The 7,966-nt window shown below is 52.2% G+C and overlaps 1 pseudogene; it reads right to left on the bottom strand.

Moving 5' to 3' along the window:
• Positions 1–6,310: 6,310 nt before the first annotated feature.
• LOC140852812 (uncharacterized) overlaps positions 6,311–7,966 on the bottom strand; it is a 15,398-nt pseudogene continuing 13,742 nt past the window's right edge.

Below are 7,966 nucleotides of genomic sequence, written 5' to 3'. Positions count from 1 at the left end.
ACCTCTTGTAGAGTCGGCCGTCCATGATCACATATTGTGACGCCGACCATCGGAGTCGCTTGGCCTCCGCGGGATCTTTGGGACTGGTCCCGTCGGACAAGTACCGGACGATCGGGTCCATCCAACTTGGTTCGGACGTTAGCTGCTGCACTTCTTCGACCCGATCAATGCTCGGCTGTTGGAGGTTTTCGACAAACGTCCGACCCAAAGAATCATAGGCCGACGTTGCCAATCTGGAGAGAACATCGGCACGAGCGTTCTCCGTCCTGGGGATGTGGGAGATCTCGAAATACTCGAGGCGGGCCACGAGATCCTTTACCTTCTGAAGATACTGGATCATGGTCGGATCTCGCGCCTCGAAGTCGCCCTTGACCTGCCCCACGATCAGCTGAGAGTCGGAGAATGCCCGGAGGCTGTCGACGCCCAATTCCTTCGCCATCCTCAAGCCCGCGAGGAGTGCCTCGTATTCGGCTTGATTGTTGGAGGCCTTGAAGTTGAACCGGAGGGCGTATTCGGTGACTACCCCGTCCGAGTTCGTGAGCAGGAGCCCGGCCCCGCTTCCCTGAGCGTTGGAGGCTCCGTCGATGTGAAGTACCCAGGTGGAGATCGGGTCCCGCTCAGAGACCGAATCTCGTCCCGGGCCTTCCGCTCCCGACCTTTTGTCGGTCATCGGGCATTCGGCGATGAAGTCGGCCAAGACCTGAGCCTTCAAGGCAGGCCTCGGTCGGTACTGAATGTCGAACTCGCTGAGCTTCATTGCCCACTTAGCGAGTCGTCCGGATGTGTCGGGTCGGCGCAGTACGGCCCTCAGGGGCTGGTTGGTGAGTACCACGATGGCGTGGGCCTGGAAGTATGGGCGGAGCCGTTGCGCGGAGACGGTCAGGGCGAAGACCATCTTTTCCGTCTCCGAGTATCTGGCTTCGGCGCCGTGGAGCACTTTGCTGATGTAGTAGATGGGCTGATGGGTTCGGCATTCGTTTTCCCGAACGAGCACCGAACTGATCGCCTCAGAAGATGTAGCCAAGTAGAGATACAAGGTCTCCCCGATCTGCGGCTTTACGAGCAGCGGCGGGGAAGCCAAGTACCTCTTCAGGTCTTCAAAGGCCTGTTCGCACTCATCCGACCAAGAAAAACCATTCGTCTGGCGCAAGGTTTTGAAGAACGGGAGGCACCTTTCAGCTGATCGGGAAATGAATCGGCTAAGAGCGACGATTCTCCCGTTCAGTTGTTGGACCTCCTTCTTGGTGTTTGGATGACGCATGGCGAGGATCGCCTCTATCTTCTCAGGGTTGGCCTCGATCCCTCTCCGAGAAACGAGGAATCCGAGGAACTTCCCCGAGGTCACCCCGAAGGCGCATTTGGTCGGATTGAGCTTCATTCGGTGTCGTCGAAGGGTGCGGAAGGTCTCCTCGAGATCCTGAACATGGTCCGGGATCTGCGTGCTCTTCACCAGCATGTCGTCCACATATACTTCCATGTTGCGGCCGATCTGGTCTTTGAAGACCTTATTGACGAGTCGCTGGTAGGTGGCACCGACGTTCTTCAATCCGAAGGGCATCACCTGTAGCAGTAGAGGCCCTTGGGGGTCACGAACGCGGTGTGCTCCTCGTCTTCAGGCGCCATCCGGATCTGATTGTACCCGGCGAAGGCGTCCATGAAGCTGAGCAGTCGAAATCCGGACGTCGCATCCACCAGCTGGTCGATTTTTGGGAGTGGAAAGCTATCCTTCGGGCATGCTCGGTTGAGGTCGGTGTAGTCGATACAGATCCTCCACTTCCCGTTGGCTTTCTTGACCATGACGACATTGGCGAGCCAATCGGGATACGTGGATTCGCGAATGAAGCCCGCTTCGAGCAGCTTGTCCACTTCCTCGTCGATGGCCTTCTGCCTTTCTGGGGCGAAGGACCTTTTCTTCTGCCTCACCGGTTTCATCGTCGGATCGATGTTGAGTCGGTGAGTCATTGTTTCCGGAGGGATGCCCGACATATCAGCTGCCGACCATGCGAATATGTCGGCGTTGGCCGTCAGGAGCTCCGCCAGTCGGTGGCGTTCGGCGTCGGGCAATTGAGACCCGACCCAAACTTTTCTGTCGGGATTTTCTCCTATCGGGATCGCCTCGAGCTGCTCGGCCGGCGAACCCCGCTCTTCCTCCTCCCGTTGATCCAGTTTGTCGATTGTCAGGGGATCCTTTGTCTCGTTGCTTTGGGCGGAGATTTGAAAGCATCGTCGGGCGAGCTGTTGATCTCCGCGCATCTCCCCGACTCCGTTTCTGGTCGGGAATCGAACAAGGAGATGGTACGTCGAGACGATCGCCCTGAGAGCGTTCAGTCCGGGTCGCCCGAGTATGGCATTGTAGGCCGAAGGGACTTGGACGACCGCGAAGATGAGGGAGACCGTGCTTTGCCGTGGTTCGGTACCGACCGTCACGGGCAGGGTGATTTCTCCTTCTGTCGTGACGGTGTCTCCGGCAAAGCCGATCAAGGGCGTGGAGACCCCACTAAGTCGATCCGTCGGTAGTCGCATTCGGGAGAAGGTCGAGTAAAACAAAATATTTGTCGAACTTCCATTATCAACAAAAATTCGTTTTACATCGTAATTGGCTATTGTCGCCGACACAACAACAGCATCGTCGTGGGGAGTCTGGATGCCCCGAACGTCGTCTTCCGCGAAGGTGATTACGTCGTTCGGTCGTGGCTTTTTGGTCGGCTCCCCCCCTGTAGACGTCCCCGATCCCAGCCGCTTGGAAATCATGTTGATGACTCCGACCGTCGGCTGGTTAGTCGGTGCCTCTTCAGTCGGCTGGGGGCATCGATCGGCAGTCGGTCGGGTCGGCGGACCCTTTCGAAACTTGCCGAGATACCCTCGGCGGATGAGATTTTCGATCTCGTCCTTCAACTGGATGCATCGCTCGGTGTCGTGGCCGTGGCTCCGATGGAACCGGCAGTACTTCCGATGGTCGAGGCCTTTTGCCTTCAGAGGCGGAGGCCGTCGCAGGTATTCCTTCCCCTCGATCTCCATCAAGATCTGCGCACGGAGAGCGGAGAGAGGAGTGTAGGAGTCATACCTGGGACGCACCGACCTTGGAGTCTGTCGGCGGGGTGATTTTTGGATCTGTCGGGGTGGAGAAAGCCGACTACCGGCCGGGGGCCGGCTTGGTTCGGCGGGCTCCCGACCTTTTCTTCGTTTCTCCTTCGGACCCCTGGGCTCGACCAAGCGTCGGTCGGACGCTCCTTCGTCCGCGCGCATATACTTGTATGCGCGCTCCAATAGCTCGGCGTATGTTCGGGGGAGGGTCTTGTCCAGAGAATAGGTAAATCGGGACGACCTCAGGCCCCTCTTTATGGCTGAAACCGCCATGTCTTCGTTGAGGTCCCGGACCTCGAGCGTGGCAGCGTTGAATCGCGCCACGAAGTGTCGGAGCGTCTCGTTTTCCCCCTGCTTGAGGGAGAAAAGGCTATCCGACGTTCGCGGCGGCTTTCGGCTGGTGCTGAAATGGGCCACGAACGAGTGCTCGAGCTGCGCGAAGGAATGGATACTGCCCGATCGAAGACCGGAGTACCAAGCCCTGGCAGCCTTGCGAAGTGTGGCGGGGAAACCGATGCAAAAAAAGAGCGTCGGTTGCCCCTTGAATTGTCATGAGAGCTTTATAGCTCTCGAGGTGGTCGACTGGGTCGGTGGAGCCGTCGTAGGGCTCCACGTGCGGCATCTTGAACCGACTGGAAATCGGCTCGTCGAGGACCAGTCGGGAGAGAGATTGGGCGGTCTGGAAGTCGACGTCATTCGAAGACTTCTGGCCGTCCATCTGCAATTGGGCGAGTCGGCGGTCGATCTCCTCAAACCGTCGCTCGTAGTCGTCCGCTCGTCGATGCTGGGAGACCCCAGGAGTGGAGCCTCCGGAAGACTCTGAAGGAGAGGCCGACGTGTGCGCGGCCGCTTTTCCTTCCTCGCCCGTTCCAACGGGGAAGGAGAGGGCCGCTGGGACCGTCGGTCGTCGCGCCGAGGTCGACCCTCCTCCTCCCCGTGGGAGCGCTGTTGGGAGTGCTCGCCTGGGGCGGCAGGGGTCGGCGCGACCGTCGGCGGCTGCTCCTGAAGGCATAGGTCGGGCCGTCCGGTTGTTGCTGGAGGCTTTTGACTGCGTCGGTCAGCACGGTCATCTGCCGCACGATGGCCGCAATCTGGGCCTCCGTGGTTACTGCGGGGTGCGGAGAGCTAGGCTCCGCCGCCGGTGGGGGCGGGGAGGCTTCTTCCCGGCGGGAAGAACGCCTTGCCGACCCAGTGATTCTCGATCGTTGAGCTCTTGTCTTTGTCATGCTGTCCCTACCTGGCGCGCCAATCTGTTGCGGCCAATCGCCTCGTCGCCCGATCGCCGGGAAGCGTGCACCTGCAAAAGGAAGTCCGCACTGACCGGAGGCGGCTCCGGTGGGGACCTCCGACGGTCAAGTCGGCATCGGGGGCTTCGAGCCCGAAAGTCCCATACCGGAAGTTTACAAAAGAGGCTACTGCTTAAGTATTGCCAGCCTCCCTCTCCCACGTGAGGCGCCTTTTGCGGGGCAAACCGTGAGGGGCGGGGTGTTAACCGGGTCAAAGGCCTGGGCCCCGTTCCAGAGCGGACAATACCTCACGATTGGTGAGGGGCGATGGGTTGGTACGACTTGGGTAGTAGTGCTCTAACAGTGGCGCCGTCTGTGGGAACCCGTCCCCCGTCCGCGCAGTAGCCTCCTTTGCAGGGGGGCTTCTGTTGTGGGCGGGCATCGGGGGCTTCGAGCCCGAAAGTCCCATACCGGAAGTTTACAAAAGAGGCTACTGCTTAAGTATTGCCAGCCTCCCTCTCCCACGTGAGGCGCCTTTTGCGGGGCAAAACCGTGAGGGGCGGGGTGTTAACCGGGTCAAAGGCCTGGGCCCCGTTCCAGAGCGGACAATACCTCACGATTGGTGAGGGGCGATGGGTTGGTACGACTTGGGTAGTAGTGCTCTAACATCATCTAATCCCAGGCCTTCCTAATGTAAGTTGCATGGTTATCTGAAGACACCTTTTAATATGTCGAAGTGTAAAGAGGGCAAGTGGTGTTTTTGTACCCCTCCATCTCCATAGAAGAGCCTCGCGGATCATTAGCTTGGCATGAGCCTTGCAGGTCATCTGTGTTTGGCATGGATAACATCCCATGACACAAACACAATTCCAGAAACAGCCATCTCTATGTCTCCATATAAACTCAGATCCTTGGACAACTGTTTTGTTGGTTGTCAACTGCTCAGGCGTCAACCATCTCAACACAAGACAGATGGAGACTTGGAGAGTCATTCCTTTTTGCAACCAACAAAAGGACCAGTTTTAACATTCTGGAGCTGAGAGAAGTAATTGAGACGAGGTGGCCCTGTTTGGGAGGTGAACAGAGATTAGCGATAACCAAAAAAAAAAGGAGAATCATTAGGATTTCGGGGAGATGAAACGGGAATTGGAGCTGCTATGGGCAGAGAGTCCTGGCTCTTTCCCCCGCTTCCTCCTAGGGTGATTTTTTCCATACTTTGATGGTAAGCGGCATACGAGTTCTTCTTTCTTATCAGAGACTCAGTCGCTAAAAAGGTGGCAACTGCGGGTCCTTCCCCAAATTACTCTCTGAATCGAAAATTCTATGGTCACGCCCAACAAAGATAACCACACCGGGACGCCCCACTCCAACCCCTTTTTGTTTTACCAAAAAAAAAAAAAAAAAAAAATGGCAACTGCCGACATAGTTTGTCGGCATTGTCATCGATAAAATCATTGTAGTAGTTCGCACTCTCGAATACGAGTACCGTGAGCCTCTGTAATGGGGATCAAATCTAGGTTAAGACCGTGCTTGTTGAAGTTACATGCATAGCTTGCAAATAAGAGCGAGTAGGCAAAGACACAGATTCAGAAGTTTCAGAATCAATGGGCCTCCCTTAGGATCATGCAGAATAGAAACAAAGCTTTTCTCATAGAAAAGGGGGAGAGACCTTCTGAACAACTCCAGGCTTTTGGAAGTGCACCACCCAATAGCTGAACCCAGACCTAGCAAAAAGGGCTACCACCAATAAAGCCAGACCCAGTAAAGACACGGGCTAGTTTTTGGCGTTTGTTCAGATGCAATGCTAGCAATATGCTTTCTGACACAAAAGACACGTAACAACTTTCGCGTGTTTTGGCACGTACAAAACATAGCACGCAACTAGATTATTAATCAGTTTATATAAAAGCTTTTTCAGTGTTGCAAAAATATAATTGTGGACGGTTGGTTACGTCTGAGGGGTTAAAAATGGATGAAACCAAGCCTGATGATCCGATATGTCATGAGACGGGGAGGTGAACGAGGAATCCATGAGTAGAGAATATCTGGTTTCAAACAAAGTGTTCCAGCAAACACAATCTCAATCTTTCCAGTAACACCAGTTTATTATCAAAATCAATTGAGAATTATAAACCAAAACGCGATACAGCAAATCAACAGCACAGGTTGTCACGCCCAGCCCGGTTTCTAGAAAATGCTAAGAAATTGAGAATTCAAACTAAAAACAGGATACAAAAAAAAACCAACAACACAATTTGTGTTCCTAGAAAATGCTTTGTAGCTCCAAATGGCTTCAGGCACACAACATCAATCTGAAAAAGAATACCAGGGCCAACAAATCCAAATTCAATTCAGAGTGCATCCAACGATAATTCGCATGCCACAAACACCAATATAACAACGATATTTGCTAGGTTGAATGTCAAAAAATAAAATAATATCGCCATATATGAAGGTGTTCCCCGAGATAGAGACGATAATGTCAGCATTACCTGAAGCCCATGACACCTCTATAAGATTGATATAAAGTATATTGAGTAGATCCATAACCCAAAAAAGAGTAGGAAAAGGAAGATGAAATAAAAAAATCTAACCACTAACAAAATCACGCCTTAGCAACAGCCCCCAAATTGGAAACTGGCCAGGATCTTCAATGGAAGGTGCAGGAGTGACACGTCCACGACCTCCAAAACCACCTTTAAATCCACCACGTTCTCCACGACCACGGCCTCTACCACCACCACGTCCACGAGAGCAGATGGAGACCCCGCATACCTCTCGCCCTCCACAGGCTTCAGGAACTCATTTATGCTCACTGACTGCAAGTATGAACAAAAAAGGGTCATATCACATTACTGGTCACACCTTGCTGTCATCACCTAAACGTCGATTAGCATTATCGACACCAGGCAACTCTTTGCAGACAGAAAAATTCTTGAACCCACAATTCCATTTAATAATACAAGCTTATATGAAAATTGCGGAGCAGGTAATCTTATCAACTATCATCACTGGAACCAATACAACACAAAAAAAATGCTAGGATATCTACACACACACTTTACATAAGAAGGTAGCAGACCATATCACAATGTACATAAAGCCTACTGTGTTCCACCTAATTTCCATTTTGTTAATCTTCATTTCAACACTAATGTCACTTTATCCAAAACATCTAATGCTAGGAAGGCTCTTCAAAGGTCACTTTCAAAGCACTAGAGACCACCAGTAAACACTCCATGATAGCAAGAGAATGGTGAAAAAATTGAAAAATACTATCACAATCCTTGATTCATTTTAAATTATTCTTTCTTTTTTTTTCCTGCTATCTTTATAGCTCAATTTCCTCTCTACTTCCTAAGGATGGTCAAAACTTCCATTGAGAGAAGGATCGATGAAAAATATCAATCATTAAACAACTAAACCAAATAAATCAGCCAAGGAAGAATTTAAACTATCTCAGACAGCATCCTAGATTAATCAAATATGGTGTTAGCTGTGACATAAGAATAGCTAGCTTCTCTCTCTCTCTCTCCTCTTCTCTCTCTATATATATATTATATATATATATATACAATATATTCCACTTAAATCAAATAATCTGTCTTATATAACATAGTATTGACATTTGATAGCATTTCTTGGCAGCGAACCAA

The sequence above is a fragment of the Elaeis guineensis genome, chromosome 12 (assembly GCF_000442705.2).
Source record: "Elaeis guineensis isolate ETL-2024a chromosome 12, EG11, whole genome shotgun sequence".
Classification (NCBI taxonomy): Eukaryota; Viridiplantae; Streptophyta; class Magnoliopsida; order Arecales; family Arecaceae; genus Elaeis; species Elaeis guineensis.
This window is presented reverse-complemented; position numbering and strand designations above follow the sequence as displayed.